The sequence below is a fragment of the Gossypium hirsutum genome, chromosome D05, assembly GCF_007990345.1.
Source record: "Gossypium hirsutum isolate 1008001.06 chromosome D05, Gossypium_hirsutum_v2.1, whole genome shotgun sequence".
Taxonomy (NCBI): Eukaryota; Viridiplantae; Streptophyta; class Magnoliopsida; order Malvales; family Malvaceae; genus Gossypium; species Gossypium hirsutum.
Genome location: NC_053441.1, coordinates 5,772,588 through 5,788,173, shown reverse-complemented (window position 1 = coordinate 5,788,173; position 15,586 = coordinate 5,772,588). Strand labels below are relative to the sequence as shown.

Sequence of the window (15,586 nt, the reverse complement as noted above, 5' to 3'; positions counted from 1 at the left end):
AAATGATATTTTATTATTTTATTATTAATTTATTTAGTATATATATATAAGAAAAGGAAGATGAAGAATTATCTTCTTCCCATGCATTTAACGTATGAAGAGAAAAGAAAAGAAGAAAAGAAAGAAAGAAACTTTCTTTTCTTTACAATTTGGTCCTCCCACAAAAAATTTACCATATTCACTTAGAAATCAAAGAAATTTCCATACCCACCAAGAGAGAAAATTGATAAGAAGACTATGGGGAGCTATAATATCAAGTTAGATTCAAGAAATATAAGCTGGAGAAGAGAGAAAGTCCAGTTAAAGATTGAAATCAATAGCACAAGGTAAGAACATCAAGATTTCAATATACTTTTGAGTTTGATATTATTGAAAAAGTAGGAAATTAATGTTAATGTAGAGTTTCATTATATAAGGTTCTATATTCTTGTTATGTTAGTAAAGGGAAATAAGAGGAAGTGATGGAAAATATTGAAGAGAAAGGAAAGGAAGGTGTTATAAATTTAGCTATCAACATTTTACATTAAAACAGTTTTGAGATAGCAGCAGTAGTCTAAATTTGAAAATTCACCAAAAATTGTAGAAATTTAATTATAGGATGAAAAAAATATTGAGTTAAATCTTATTGAGTCTAGTTTCTCGTAGAATAAACGATGTAAGTAATGGAATTGTAAATCATGAGATATAATAAATTTTGTGAGACAGGGTTAGAATGAATTTGGGTTCTCCTATTCTGACTTTGGAAAATCATAAAAAATTGGATAAAAGTAATTAGGGATTGAAATTTACATGCTTAAAATCCTTAATGAGTATATTTTTAATAGAAAAAAATAGGAACATCATCCGAATCTCGTATGATGAGATAATTAATTTTTAGTGAAGAAGGGTCAAAACTGTTAGACAGCAAAATAGGGATGAATTTAAAGAAAAAAATGTACTTATTGGATAAATAAAAAATATAAAATTTTATGGTAAGAATATATGTGAGTCTAGTTTTAGATAAAATTTGCGTATCTAAATTCGGAGTTCTGTAACTTAAGATATAATTAATTTAGTGACTATGACTCAAATGAACAACTTGTTATGAGTAAACAAGTAAATAGTGGTATTATGTATATATCAAGGATGTTGAATGGAGTGGAGGAGGAGGAGAAATATATGTGAATATTCAGCTAATATGAGTATATTTTAAAATAGCTAATTTACATGTTATAGGTTCAGGGACTAAATTGAATAAAAGTAAAATTTTAGGGTAATTTTGTAAAAATGTCAAAAATGACCAAATTGCATGAAATGATTTTTTATTATTATTTAAGTTAATAAATTGAATGAAATATTAAACTAGATCAAGATCGGGTAGAAAATCGAGGGAAATAGAAAATTACCAAAATGCCCCTGTATCTTAGTATTTCTGCAAATCAACCTGGTAAGTTCGTATGAACTATATTCTATACAATTTTGATTAAAGTGAATGTTAGTTGGTGATGAATAATATATATGTATATGTGTTTGTATCACTATTATTCAAACTTTATTATTATGTGTTTAATTTACTAATTATGTGTGGTAAGTATTTTAAGGTAAGTGTTTAGTAAAATGATAAATTTATGATTTGGTATTGAAATTGAGAGTGATACTGAACTGAATTATGGAATACTGAATATTGTTTTGAGTACTGAGTTCAATTGTGAAGTTATTGAATATTGTTATGTGTACTGTATTGAACTGTGAATTTACTGAAGTAATAAATTACTGCAATACTGAGAAACTGATTGAAATAAAGAATTATAATTGATACTGAACTAAGATGGAAATTGTACTGAAAATGAATTAAATAGCCTATTAACTAGTCGGGCTAGTCGGATATAATTGGCATGCCATAGGATATGGAAGAGTACGAGTTTTTGCCGGCTTACTGATTAGGCACTTATGTGCCGACTACTATTATTGTTACCGATTTGGCACTTTGTGTGTCGAATACTGTTACCATTATTGTTACAGATTCAACACTTTGTGTGTTGAATACTGTTATTTTTACTGTTACTTTTATTGCTACCGTTACTGATTATTGAGCAGGCACTATGTGTCGACTACTGTTACTGGTACCGATTCGGCACTTTGTGTGTCAAATACTATTATTGTTACTGTTACAGATTCAACACATTGTGTGTTAAATACTGTTACTGTTACTGCTACCGTTACTGATTACTGATCAGGCACTTATGTGCCGACTACTGTTACTGTTACTGATTTGACACTTTGTGTGTCGAATACTGTTACCGTTGCTGTTACAGATTTAGCACTTTGTGTGTTGAATACTATTACTATTATTGTTACTGTTACTGCTACCATTACTAATTACTGATCAGGTACTATGTACCGTTTTAGGCACAATGTACCGTACTGGTGTGTTTGGTTGGAATTCACGTATCCACCAAAGCCCAAGTCTGTTAATAGGATAATTAAATGAAAAGTTAAATCGAACGAAATGAAACAGTTGAGCTATTGAAAAAACGTGATTGTGGAATATAATTTGAAAATGTAAATTGAATATGAAAATGTGAAATGAAAACATGAACTAAATATTCACGAGATAAATAATGGCTCAATGTGATAGTATATGATATTAACTATTAAAAGCCAAATATATTATCCAATTTAATACTCAGTTTAGATTGAACGAGAGATTGAGTACAATCGTTCTGTGGCAAATGATGAATTGACGGATAAGACCATAACTGGGTTATGGCACTACAAATGTAAGATCATTGCAGGGCCATGGCAATGCATGTGTAAGACCGTAGTTGTATTATGGCACAAAAAGAACGATGCACTCATATTTGTAAGCTGTTTTTTGATTCAGTAAGAAATGGTAAGAGACTTATGTGTTTGAATTGAAAGATTTATAGATTATTATTGATATCGATCTGAAGGAAGTATGTTATTGATTATATTGTATTTGACAAAAGAAATTATGAAATATTAGAGTTATTTAAAATCCTACTAAGCTTGGGATAATATGTTTAAGTGATATTGTGGAATTAATCACCTTGTGAGTTGATGAATATAGTTTCATGAGTATTGTGATATCAATATTGGATTACCCTTGATATGTATAGATTTTATATATTTTAAATGAACTAGTATGATTAAAGACTACACGAGCTTACTAAGTATTTATTGCTTACGTATTTGTTTTTATTTACCCTATAGATTATCGGAAGCTCGATTGGGTTGGAAGCTTGTCGAAGATATATCACACTATCCATTGGTTATATCGGTATGTTCGAATGATTGGATTTTGGATATAGTGGCATGTATAAGTATTTTGTTTAATAATGACCTATTTCCATTCACACGAGCAAAGAGAGGGGCATGTGTCCCCTACTTCTAAGAAAAATTTTGAAAAGTTGAAAAATGACCGTATTTAAATCGTAAACTCTGGTAATGCTCCGTAACCCTGTTTCGGTGACGGATTCGGGTTATGGGTGTTACAGAAATCATGGGAAAATGTGAAATTTTATGGAAACAAGGACTAAATTGAAAGACTTGAGAAATACATGTGGTAGAAATAATACAAGTGCAATACATAGAAATTTGATGTGGAAAATGAGATAATGAAATTAATTATGTGAATTAAGTGAGTTGTGAAAGAAAAATTGTTTAATATTGAATAAAGACTTTTTTTAAAAAAAGTTACTAAATTGGAAAGTTATAAAAAGTTTACAAGGAAATATTGATAATAAATCAAATAATGAAAAATAAAAGAATATGTAAATTTTGTAACCCAAACTACAATTATTTCCTAAGTTTTGGAAATTAAGGGTTAAATTATAAATTTGGAAAAATTTATATTAGAAATAGAAAAGTTAAGTGTATAACACTTAAAATGTGAAAAATTGATGTTGTAGTAAATTTTGGAATATTAATAAGTATTGAATTAAATTATATGTGATATTAAAAGTAAAATATATAGCAACACGAAATTTTGTGCTAATGACTAAATTCCAAGATATGGATAAGGATTATTAGTGAGTTATGGATGAAGATTGAATTTAGAAATATATTTCATGTATTAAAGATATTGAAGATATAAGTATATGGATTATTGTTACAAGGATTAAATTGTAAAGTATGTAAAAGCATTATGCGAAAGTGTAAAAGTGATATGTGTGCATGATATAATTTGCCCAAGTAGATGAGATTAGAACTATTAGGATATTAGTGGCATGCCATTAAGGGACCTTAGCATGCTCTCCGATTATTAGCACATTAGTGCTCTCTGTATAGCGCTTTAGTGCTCTCTGTTCAATAGTGCATAATAATGCACCTCTGTATCAGTTCTGTATATCCTAAGTGTTTTGTTTAGTTTACTGGGCCTCTGCTAAAAAGATAAATAATTTTCGTTACAAGGTAAAGGTTTATCTCCGATTAATGTTCGAAATATTGAATCAGTAAAATGAATATATAAGTAAATTATAACACCCCTTAACCCCAAACCGTCGCCGGAACAGGGTTACGAGGCATTACCAGACATATCAAACAATTTACAAATAATTCTAAATAAATAACCAACATATTAAAATACTTCATAAATTGTTATAAATTTGTACTAATTGATTTCATTCATTTTTTTAAAAAAAATTTCGGCAGCATTTCGACTTATTTTTACATTAAACCCCCTGCAAAATTTCAAGCATAACCAATCGGCAGCATTTCGACTTATTTTTACATTAAACCCCCTGCAAAATTTCAAGCATAACCAACCCAATTTCAGTATTTCAACCAAGGCATTTATATACTTAATCCTACTTGACATATAGACATAACAACTTAAGTAAATAAAATCCTATTATCATTTCTAATTAACACATAAAACTAACTAAGCCATTTCAACTTGATACCAATGCTAAAAAAAACTTATACCATTTTTCCAATATAATCATCAAAACACATAATATCTTACTTTACAACAAAACTATATAACATGCCAAAATAACTATTATAAATCCTATGTACATGCCACTTTCTCTTAAAGGAAGAAAACATCACCAAAATCTTTATGTCGGAGTCGGGATTGTCCTGGATGCTGAACCGAGACACTAACCCCTTTTCAACCTGCGCACGGAAACAACCGTACGCTGAGTATTTTATAATCAGTGGTATTACTATAAATTAAACTATTTAATAATAATAAAATTTCAAATATTGACCATAGTCTTTAAAAAAAATCACTTTAAACTAAATATAAATATTCATATATCATTCCATAAATCTGAAATTTATATATTTAAATATTTACATACTAAATCAATTCATAATTTATATCATACATTCTTTGTCATATTTTTCAATAGTGTCAAATCAACTAATCTCATTTTCAAATTTCCATTTCAATTATTTACCCTATTAACAAGGCTCGGACTCTGACAGATACGCGGATTCCACCCAAACACACCAAAATATCCAACCTAAACACACCCGAAATAATTTAAATCCTCCATAACACACCAGAATATCATAACCTCCCAAACACACCAATAAGGCATTTAATGCCTCTTCGGATAAACCGAAGCATTTAATAACATAGTCATCTTCTCGGCCGAACTACAAATCTCCTCATCACATCACAAATCCTATGGCATGCCATTTGTATCCAATCTAGTCCGATAAGTTAATAGGGTATTATTTTACTTTTCCTATTTCGAATTCATTTCCACAACAATTTCAAATATTCAATCAATACAAAACATCTATTATTTCAATTCACATATAATTCAATATACACATATTCTTACTTAATTTCAAATGTTAATACTTACCTTCCTTTAAATGTCTCATGAATACAATTTCAATATAGCATTTATTAAATAGATTAAGTTATAGTAATACAAACCCGGAATACGCGTTTACTCCTCAACGATCTTTTCTTTTCCTTTAGATGCCGATGCCTCGTTTTCCTTGTTAGCTACGAAAATAATAATTATTTTCACTTTTAATTATAATCATTAAAATAATAATTATTATATTAACAATAATAATAATAATAAAATTTTTATTCAATTCCTACTTATTCCCAATTTAATTCTAACTAAGCTTACTTATTTTTCTAACTTAAGTCACACTCTATTTCTATTCAAATTCCTTCTAAATCCAAATTTATCTACTAATTTTTCAGCATTTTTCACTAATTTCGAATTTTCCTCAATTTAATCCCTAAAATTCAAAACTTATAGTTTAGTTCACAATTTAATCCTTTTATCAACTCTAACTAGAAACTCTATCAAATAAACCCTCAATTCCATCATTTATTCAACATAAACCCTAATTTAAGGCTTTTTATAACTTAATCTCAATTATGTAAAACTTACAACTTAGTTCACAAATCAATCTTTTTATCTATTCTAACTAAAAATTCTATCAACTAAACCCCTAATTTAACAACTTGTTCAAAATGAATCATGTTCAAAAACCTATGAACTTCCATAACCTCCACTTAACTTCAACAAAATTTTGTTTTAAAGCTTTTAAAATATCAAAATGAAGAGGAAAGGGCTAAATTTAGCTTACCAATTAACTTGAAGCTTTAAATCCTTAGTTTTCCCTTTTATTTTTCTTTCCCCTTTTCTTCCCCTTTCGTCTCTTTCCCTGCTTCTTTTCTAGCTATTCTGTTTCTTTTCTTCTTTGTTTCTTTCTTTCTTTTACTTTATATCTTTTATTTTAACTAATAATATATTAAAAAAATCTTTTACTTATTAATTAAACACATATTTATTTTTATTACAAGTGTACCCATGTAATTATTACTATTACACATGTCTTCAATATTTACCATACATTTGTCATCTTTTTTTTTTACTTATATAATATAACACAATACAATATAATATAATATAATATATAATATATAATAAAATAATATATATAAAGCATAAAAATCTAAGATTTTTATCACTTTACCGTCCCATTTCTTATTAATGGCTTACTTGCCATTTTAATCCTTTTTTTTTATTAATCTATAATTCAACTTTTACCCCTAGATCAATTTAGTCTTTTTTTCTTAATTTCTCTTAATTAAACTAAATTCACCCAATTAATACCTAATTAAACACACAACTAGTCTAATAAATATTTCTAATAATTATTTTCGAACTCAATTTACTAAGACGGAGGCCCGATAATGTACTTTTTCGGTGCTTGTGAATTTTGGGTCATTACATAAATTGAATGTATTTGAGGAAGTATAAGAAAGACAATGGCTAGTAAGTTAAATATGTAAAAAAAAAATTGTGAAAGAATAGTGAGGGAATTATGAAAATTTACACTAAATGATGAAACATGATACATGTATTAAAAGAATAGTAAGTTTTATAGATTGATTTGAGGATTTAAGGACTAAATTGTGAAATAAGTAAAAAGGTTACAAATGAATGTGATAATAAGTAATTGGGATGTAATATGATAAATAAATAAAGAAATTAGATATTGGAAATTAAGAAATTTAATAGAATTTAAATATCATGGGTACTTACTAAGTCTTCACTGACTTAATGCGTTTATTTTCAACGTGTAGGTAAAGTGATTTTGAAGAGTCGTAGTTGAGGTAGCGGACATCCATCTCATCGCATCTCCAAGTGCCAAGAGGGTATGTTTAATAATTTGGAATAGAATGGCATGTACTTAGGAAAATCAAGTGTGTTCAAGTAGTAAGGACTAAAATATAAGTTATTAAAACTTTACTTATTTTAGGGTCTAAAGAAGAACTTTGGTGATATTTGCATTGAATTATAAAAATCTAAATGCATACATGCATAATTAATTGAATATATGTTAAATAAGGTTGATTTGAGATTATTTTGAATTGATTTTATACTTTGAAATGGCTTGAAATTAGTGCAGGGGGTTTTTAGTAAATTTTCCAAGTGATATCGATACCTAAGGGTAAAGAATCGATACTTAGAGCTTGGTTTTGAAAGATTCCAAAACATAATTCACTTTTGGTATTGGTTTTTAGATTGGTATCTGTAACACCCCTAACCTGTATCCGTCGCCGAATTAGGGTTACGAGGCATTACTGAACAAAACACAACCATCTCAAAATCAATACATATACATTATATATATTATTTAAATATAATAAACTTAGTCTAATATTAAATATGTAAAATGTTAAACTTCTCTTCTAACCATTTTTAATAAACAAAGACATTATAATCCAACTAGTAAAGACATTACAAACTAGCAAATCCATAAGGAAATAAACCATTTTCATATATATATATACATATATATATTATAATCACTTACTCTATTACAAAATACGACCCACAACTCATTTATCTAGTCTGTATATGCCATAGTTAGAATTTAAACATTTTAAATACCGAAACAACAGATAGGGTGATGAACTTGCTGACAGTCCCCGAGCTTGAAGCTTGATTTTTTTAAACTATAAAACAGAAAGACATAAACAAATAAAGTAAGCTGTTATAGCTTAGTAAGTCTATAGCATACCCAAAAATATAATAATTAAATATTACATAAATATTAAATAATTTCCTGATTCCATAAATATACATTGCAACCTTCACATATCCTATTATGTAATACTTAGAATCAAACATACATACACATCAACTGTGTATAACCAAATGCTTATTTATATACGTATATATTCAATAACTATTAAAATCGAATATACATATGTATTTATACATATACATTTAAATATCAATCTAATATAACAGAACACATCTTTACTTGTCAAATTACAAATCACTGGACTCATAAAAACTAATAATTATATATATACGAAATGCATATATATATTCATATGCTTAACAAATATAAAGATTGAATAGGTACAGGTATTTATCATAAACATATAACTAAAGGTATATGTATACTTACCCTGTACATATACTCAAATATAAATATGAATATATTAATCACATTTCATAACCCATCACGCATATTTGTATATTAATCATAGATTTTAACCTAACTCATACTTAAACATAAATAACCGAATACTTTATTGATTAACAATTACTTGCAAATACATAACCAAACATATTTATGTTCCCATATGCGCATAAGTATATTTCTTCAATTTCTTATGCCAAAAACACATATATTAACATGTACCTTTCAATTACATTTAATAAGTGCATAGGTATATACATAAATTTGTCAATTACTTAGGTTAAATAAAAGTGCAAACTCCTTCAAATACTTGAGTCTGTACTACTTACACATTTTAGACATATTCATAGGCAACTAGCCTGCTAGGTTTTTTTTTTTAAACCTGATTCAATTCACCGGCAATTAGCCTGCTAGACTTAAAGTCCGAATTATTTCACAAGCACAAAGCCTGCTAGACATAAAGTCCGAATAATTTCACCGGCCTTAAGCCTGCTAGGTTTTAAACCTGAAAATTTCAATTTCACATATACGAAATACTCCTCAAGTAATTCTTTGAAGTAATCACATAATTGTAAAAGATCATATTCAAACATAAGAGAGTTTATAAAATCTTATCTTCAATTCAATTCAAGCATTTGTAAATTGTATGCGCACACATATATTCATATACATTAGTACTTAACTAAATTTAATACAAAACTTTACATACCTAAATACACTTATTCGAACCTAACTAAACATATATATATAAGTATACGTTTGATGCTATCCATATATGTATATATTTAAATATATACTTAACACTTAACATTGAATTATATTAAATACCTATTCGAATGTAAACATATATGCATCAATTCATATAGAAACACCCATTCGAAATTTCTTATGCATATACAATATACATACCTTTAATCAAACTTAAAAATTATACATAATTGTACATATACTTATTTTCGAAACTTATTTTGCATTTATAATCCCCATATCACAAACTATTTCCAAATAAGTCATAAACATATAAATATATATATTGAAATATTTAAACAATGTATATACATATATCTATGTACTATTCTTCATTTCAAAACTTATATAAACATAAATCCTTATAGCCGAATATTGCTTACACACAAATACTATCCATATTTCAAGTCTATTCAACCAAAGTATACTTGATTATAAATCAACAATAATTCAATATAGATTCATACACATGATACTAATTTAGTTCCATTTAGTAGCTAGTAGACTTACATCGGAAGGTGAAAAGTCGAAACCAAACGATTAATCGACAACTTTAGTTTTTTCCCGATCCAACTCCGATTTCTTCGGTTCTTGATCTAATTATATTCAAAATAAGCTAGTTTAAATATAATTACATTCAATTTAATCCAAAAACACATAAATGGATAAATTACCATTCTACCCCTAACGTTTACACTTTTTACGATTTAGTCCCTATTGGATAAAACACAATATACACAAAATTTGTTCACACCATACAAAGGCCGATTGTACTTATTGTTCATACAAGTCCTCACATTTCATCTATTTCACATTTTAGTCCCTCAAAAATTTAATTTCACAATTTAACTCTAAATATTCAATTTCACCAAAAATTCAAATACAAAACATATTAATCTTTCACCTATCTTTCATATTTCATCAACAACTAACAAAAGCTCAAGCATTCATCAATGGTAAAACTCAATTAAACCAAGCAATTTTCGAAACCCTAAAGGCCATGGTTGAGTTCTTCTTAGCTTAGTTTCGGCTTTGGAGAAGATGAATGACACAAATTTTGACTTTATTTTAATTATAAACCTTAATTTGTTAATTGACCAAATTAACCTTATTATTATTAATTTATAAAACATATATACAAAGGTTAGTAATGTAATATGCCACCCACTAACTAGTTTATGGACTAATTACTATTCAACTCCTTCCATTTTAAAAGACAACCTCATTTGAGTACTTTTAAAATTTTAACCTCTAAACTTTTATTTTACGCGATTAAGTCCATTTTATCAAATTGAGCCTTCAAACTATCAAATTTTCACACGAAATTTTCACACATATAACTTAAACTGCAATAGACATTAAAAACATTATAAAAATATTTTTTTGACTCGGATTTATGGTCCCGAAACCACTCTGTCTAATTAGGGTCAAAATTGGGCTGTTACAGTATCGATAATGAAGGAAAAGTATCAATACTTTACCCTTGTTTTGTGCAAAAATTATATTTTTAAACATTTTCAGGCATAGTAGAAAATCTTGTAATGTCCCTGAACATTGAGAATGATAATATTGAATTAATTTAGTGAAAACTTTTATTTCTAATGTTCAAATTTGTTAGTGTTTAGCCAAAATCATTTTTTCACCAAATGTAATATTCCTATATCAGGTTCCTTGGGTCGAACCAAGTATAGGGGTGTTATAGGCTTGGTACCTTAGGGTTTATTGCTTTCATGGCTTTTAGGTTATTAGGTATGAAAAGCCGAATACTTTACTTTTTTCCTAACATTTATTTAATGAAAAACTAAATTTTTTGAATTATTTTAAATTAGTTTCGAATTGATTCTGAACTATTTTTAGGGCCTTGGATGCTGGATTTTAGGCCCAAGTGCATATGTTTGTTAGGCTTGCAATGAGTTTTAGGTTATTATTATTAAATGATATTATTAATCTGTTTTGAAGTTAATTGTTCTGATTTGGATGGTAATGCTCCGTAACCCTAATTCAGCGACGAATATGAGATATGGGTGTTATAGCTTGGTTTTAGGTGCTTGGAAGATCAGAATGTCTTTCTTGATGAAGCTTAGGTTCAATGTTGTATCCAACTCAAATGCTTTATAGGTTTTAGTTCTCAAGTCGAAGTATAAAGTCCCTAATGGATTACCTGGGTCCTTAACTCATGGGTGATGCTATTTTCTTTGGAGAAGCCTTTAGTCTTGCCACTTGTTAGAGTGAATCTTATATGGTCTGTTTATGATGGTAAATTGATCAATTGTTGGCATGATCCTTAGATTTCGAATTATGGTCCTTTGGTAAATCATATCCCATTTTATTCGAATATAGAGAAGGAAAAGTTTCTTAGTGAAATGGTTATGGAGGATTGTTCTTAGAATATTGATTTATGTCGTTTATGGGTGGTGGAGGATGTGGTTAGGCACATTATTGGTATTCCTCCACTTCAACTAGAAGTCAGACCATATAGGATCATTTGGGTCGGGTCCTCAAACGAATCGTTTTAAATCAAAAGCGCATATTGGAAAATTAGGGAAAAGCCATGGAATCCTAATAATGGCATTTGGCACTTCCCTTGAAAGTTTCAAGGCCCTCAGAGGGTTAGATATTTTATTTGGCTTATTCTCAAACAACATCTTCTTCCTAATTCAGAGCGTATGAAAATGGAGATTGGGATAGATAGTTCTTTTTGTCTCTGTGGTAATGAATATGAAGATATCTACATGTCATTCGCGATTGTCCTGCAGCTAAGGATACATGGACACAGATTGTACCAGCAGTCAAACTTAATTCTTTCTTCTCAGGTAATTTGCATTAGTAGATTACTAATAATCTTCAGAATAATCTTAATTTGCAACTGGATAGAGTAGATTGGTATTGTTTCTTTAGAATGGTAGCTTGGCGTATTTGGAAGAACCGGAACTTATTTTTTTCCAAGGAATTACATGGAATATTAAAGATTCGATTAAAGTTTCTTACAATTAGGCTAAATTGTAACAGCCCGTTTTCAGTGAAATCGAAACTGTGGTTTCTAGACCATAAATCCGAATTCAGAAAAAATAATTTTATTATTATATGGTCTGCAGTATGATAGAAATACCGTATAAAAATTTCGTTAAGAAATTTTACTGTTTACATACCTAATTTGATGAAAATGTTTAAATTGCATTAAGTGCAAAGGTTGAGTTCTAATAGCTAAAAGTATTAAATAGTTATAGAATTTTAAATTGAAGGTCCTTATATAGTAATTAACCCATTAAAATGCTTAGTGGATAAGTATGAATAGTCATCATTAGAAATTCAATGAAATATTAAGGGTAATTTTAAAAATTAGTGATTAAAGTGATATTAAATAAAATAAAATAAAATAAACTATTATCATCTTCCATCAAAAATAAAAGAAAAAAGGAAGAAACCTAGCCATGGAAGCTTGAAATATTAGCAAGCTTATTTTGCTCACTTAGGTATGAATCTTTGTCCCGTTTTTGATGATTTCTATGTTTTCGAGGTTGTAGTAGCTTAATCTAGCTAGCTCAGGGATTAATTTGCAAATCGTTAAAGTATTAGGGTTTTGCCATGGATGAGTATACTTGAATTTTGAAGTTTTATGATAGAAAATGAAAGGTTGTTGTTAGATAAACAACTTTTGTAAAGAGAATTTTGATGAAATTATCAATTAGGGATTAAAGTGAAAAGATGATAAATTTATGGTAGAATTGTGAAATTGTGAATTATGTGGCTACTATTAATATGTATAAAAATTAATTAGGCTTGAGTAAGGATTAAATTGCATGAATTTCATTTTCTGAGCCTAGGGACTAAATTACAATAAATTAAAAGTATAGGGGAAATAGTAATTTTGCAAAAAAGTGTGTTGGACTAAATTGAATATGAATTATATTGAATTGAGTTAAATTCATTCATATAGATCCGGTTAGACCTAGTACGGAGTTAGATCGAGGCAAAGGAAAAATATCGAATTAGTTACCTTCGTATCTACGTAAATTCGTCGAGGTAAGTTCGTGTAACTAAATTGTACATTTATACGTGTTAAATTGAATTTTTGTTTGTGAATTGTATAATTGCCATGAATAAATGCCGGTTGTATATTCGATAATTTTCGAGCCCCGTTTGAACCTTGGGAATCCGTAGGATGCAAATAACATGTCATTAGGGTCACTGATTTCAGCTCTTATGAGCTTCCCCATACTTAGCTCGCATGAGATTCCCATTATTTAGCTCGCATGAGCTTCCCGTTATTCAACTCGGAAGAGCTTATTGTTTACAGCTCGTATGAGCATACACGTATATGAATTAATGGATTACAGTTCAATACACCTTGTGTGTACTACCGTGTATCCAACGATATTCTAAATGGTTCAATAGGCACAATTCTGTTACGAGATTATATGAGTTTGATATGAACTATTATTGGTATTTATATGGAAAACATGAGTTGTGGTTATTTGATGAATTCAACCATGTGTGTTGGATTTTATATGTGATTTTCATGGCTAATATGTTGGTAATCATGTGTTTAGGCTTTTGGCCAAATTGGTTGAGATATACTATGTTTAGGATATATGGTAAGTTAAATTTCATGTTATACAAACTTACTAAGCTTAAATGCTTACTCTGTGTTGTTTTCCATATTTTATAGTAATTCGGAAGCTCGTTCTGGTTGGAAGCTGGTTGGAGCTATTTCACACTATCCAATATGGCCTTACCATATTTGATATGTGTTTGATATGGTAGAATGAAAGAAAATAAAATATGGTTTGGATATGCATATATGTATTTGGTTATCTAGGTAAATTTGGATATTTGGTTGACATGTTTTTAAGTTGTCAATTGAAGTGCCTAAGGGCATATTGGTTGTATGTTGTGATAATACATGCTTAAGACTTGATTTTAGCTTGATTTGAATGCCTTGTTATGGCTTGTTGATGTGCAAAAATATTGAGTTAGGTTGATGTCAAATTGAGTGAGAAATGTGGCTTGGGAAATGACCTATTTTTGTCCACACGGGCAGAGACATGGGCGTGTGCCTTAGTCGTGTGTCACACACGGCCATGTGTCCCCTGTATCTTTTAATTTGCGCAAGTCAATATGCTCACAGGACTTAGCACACGGGCATATGGCTTGGCCGTGTGACCCAAGTCAGTATACTTACACAGACACGAGCACGGGCTGGTACATGGCCGTGTGTACCTAATTTGAATGTCCACACGGTCTAAGACACGGGCGTGTCTCTTGGCCGTGTAAGTCATACAGCCATATGTCCCCTACAGCTTTGAAAATTTTTAATATTTTTCGAAAAATTCTTTGAGTATCTAATCTAGTCCCGACTTATTTCTAACGCGTATTTTGGGCCCTGAGGGCTCTTATAAGGGACAATATGTATGATTTTGATTGATTATTGATATGAACACTATATGATATGAAATGTTTACATTTTCGGTCTGTTTGATTTGTAAACTTTGGTAATGCTCCGTAACCCTGTTTTGGCGATGGATTCGGGTTAGGTGTTACATAAACAATATACCTCTTCACTTAAGGTAAATGTTTCCAACTGGCAAGTTCCAATACCAGTTCTACCTATGTTCGGGAATTTGATTCAACTAAATTTTGATGGGGCAGTAAAAGAGGATTCCGATTTAGCTACGATTAGGGGAATTCTTTGTGACACATACAGTAGATGGATTCTTGGGTTTAACCAGTTTTCAGGCATTTGTTCAATTTTAAATGCTGAATTGTGGGGAAATTTGGAAGGCTTGATGATTGTTATGGATAGGGGCTTTGACAAAGTGTTTATCTTATCAGACAATTAAGAGGTGGTACAAGCTATTCAGAGGAGTGCTCCAAAGGTGTCGAATTCTGCTTTGGTTAAAAGAATCAACTTACT

The 15,586-nt window shown here is 29.3% G+C and overlaps 1 long non-coding RNA gene across 1 annotated transcript; it reads right to left on the bottom strand.

The window, feature by feature from the left end:
* Positions 1-4,777: 4,777 nt before the first annotated feature.
* Positions 4,778-5,968, bottom strand: LOC121217622 (uncharacterized). The gene is made up of 2 exons (XR_005913778.1): positions 5,897-5,968; positions 4,778-5,118 (listed from the first exon to the last, which is right to left on the bottom strand). It is a non-coding gene; the product is annotated as an uncharacterized lncRNA (long non-coding RNA).
* Positions 5,969-15,586: the final 9,618 nt, after the last annotated feature.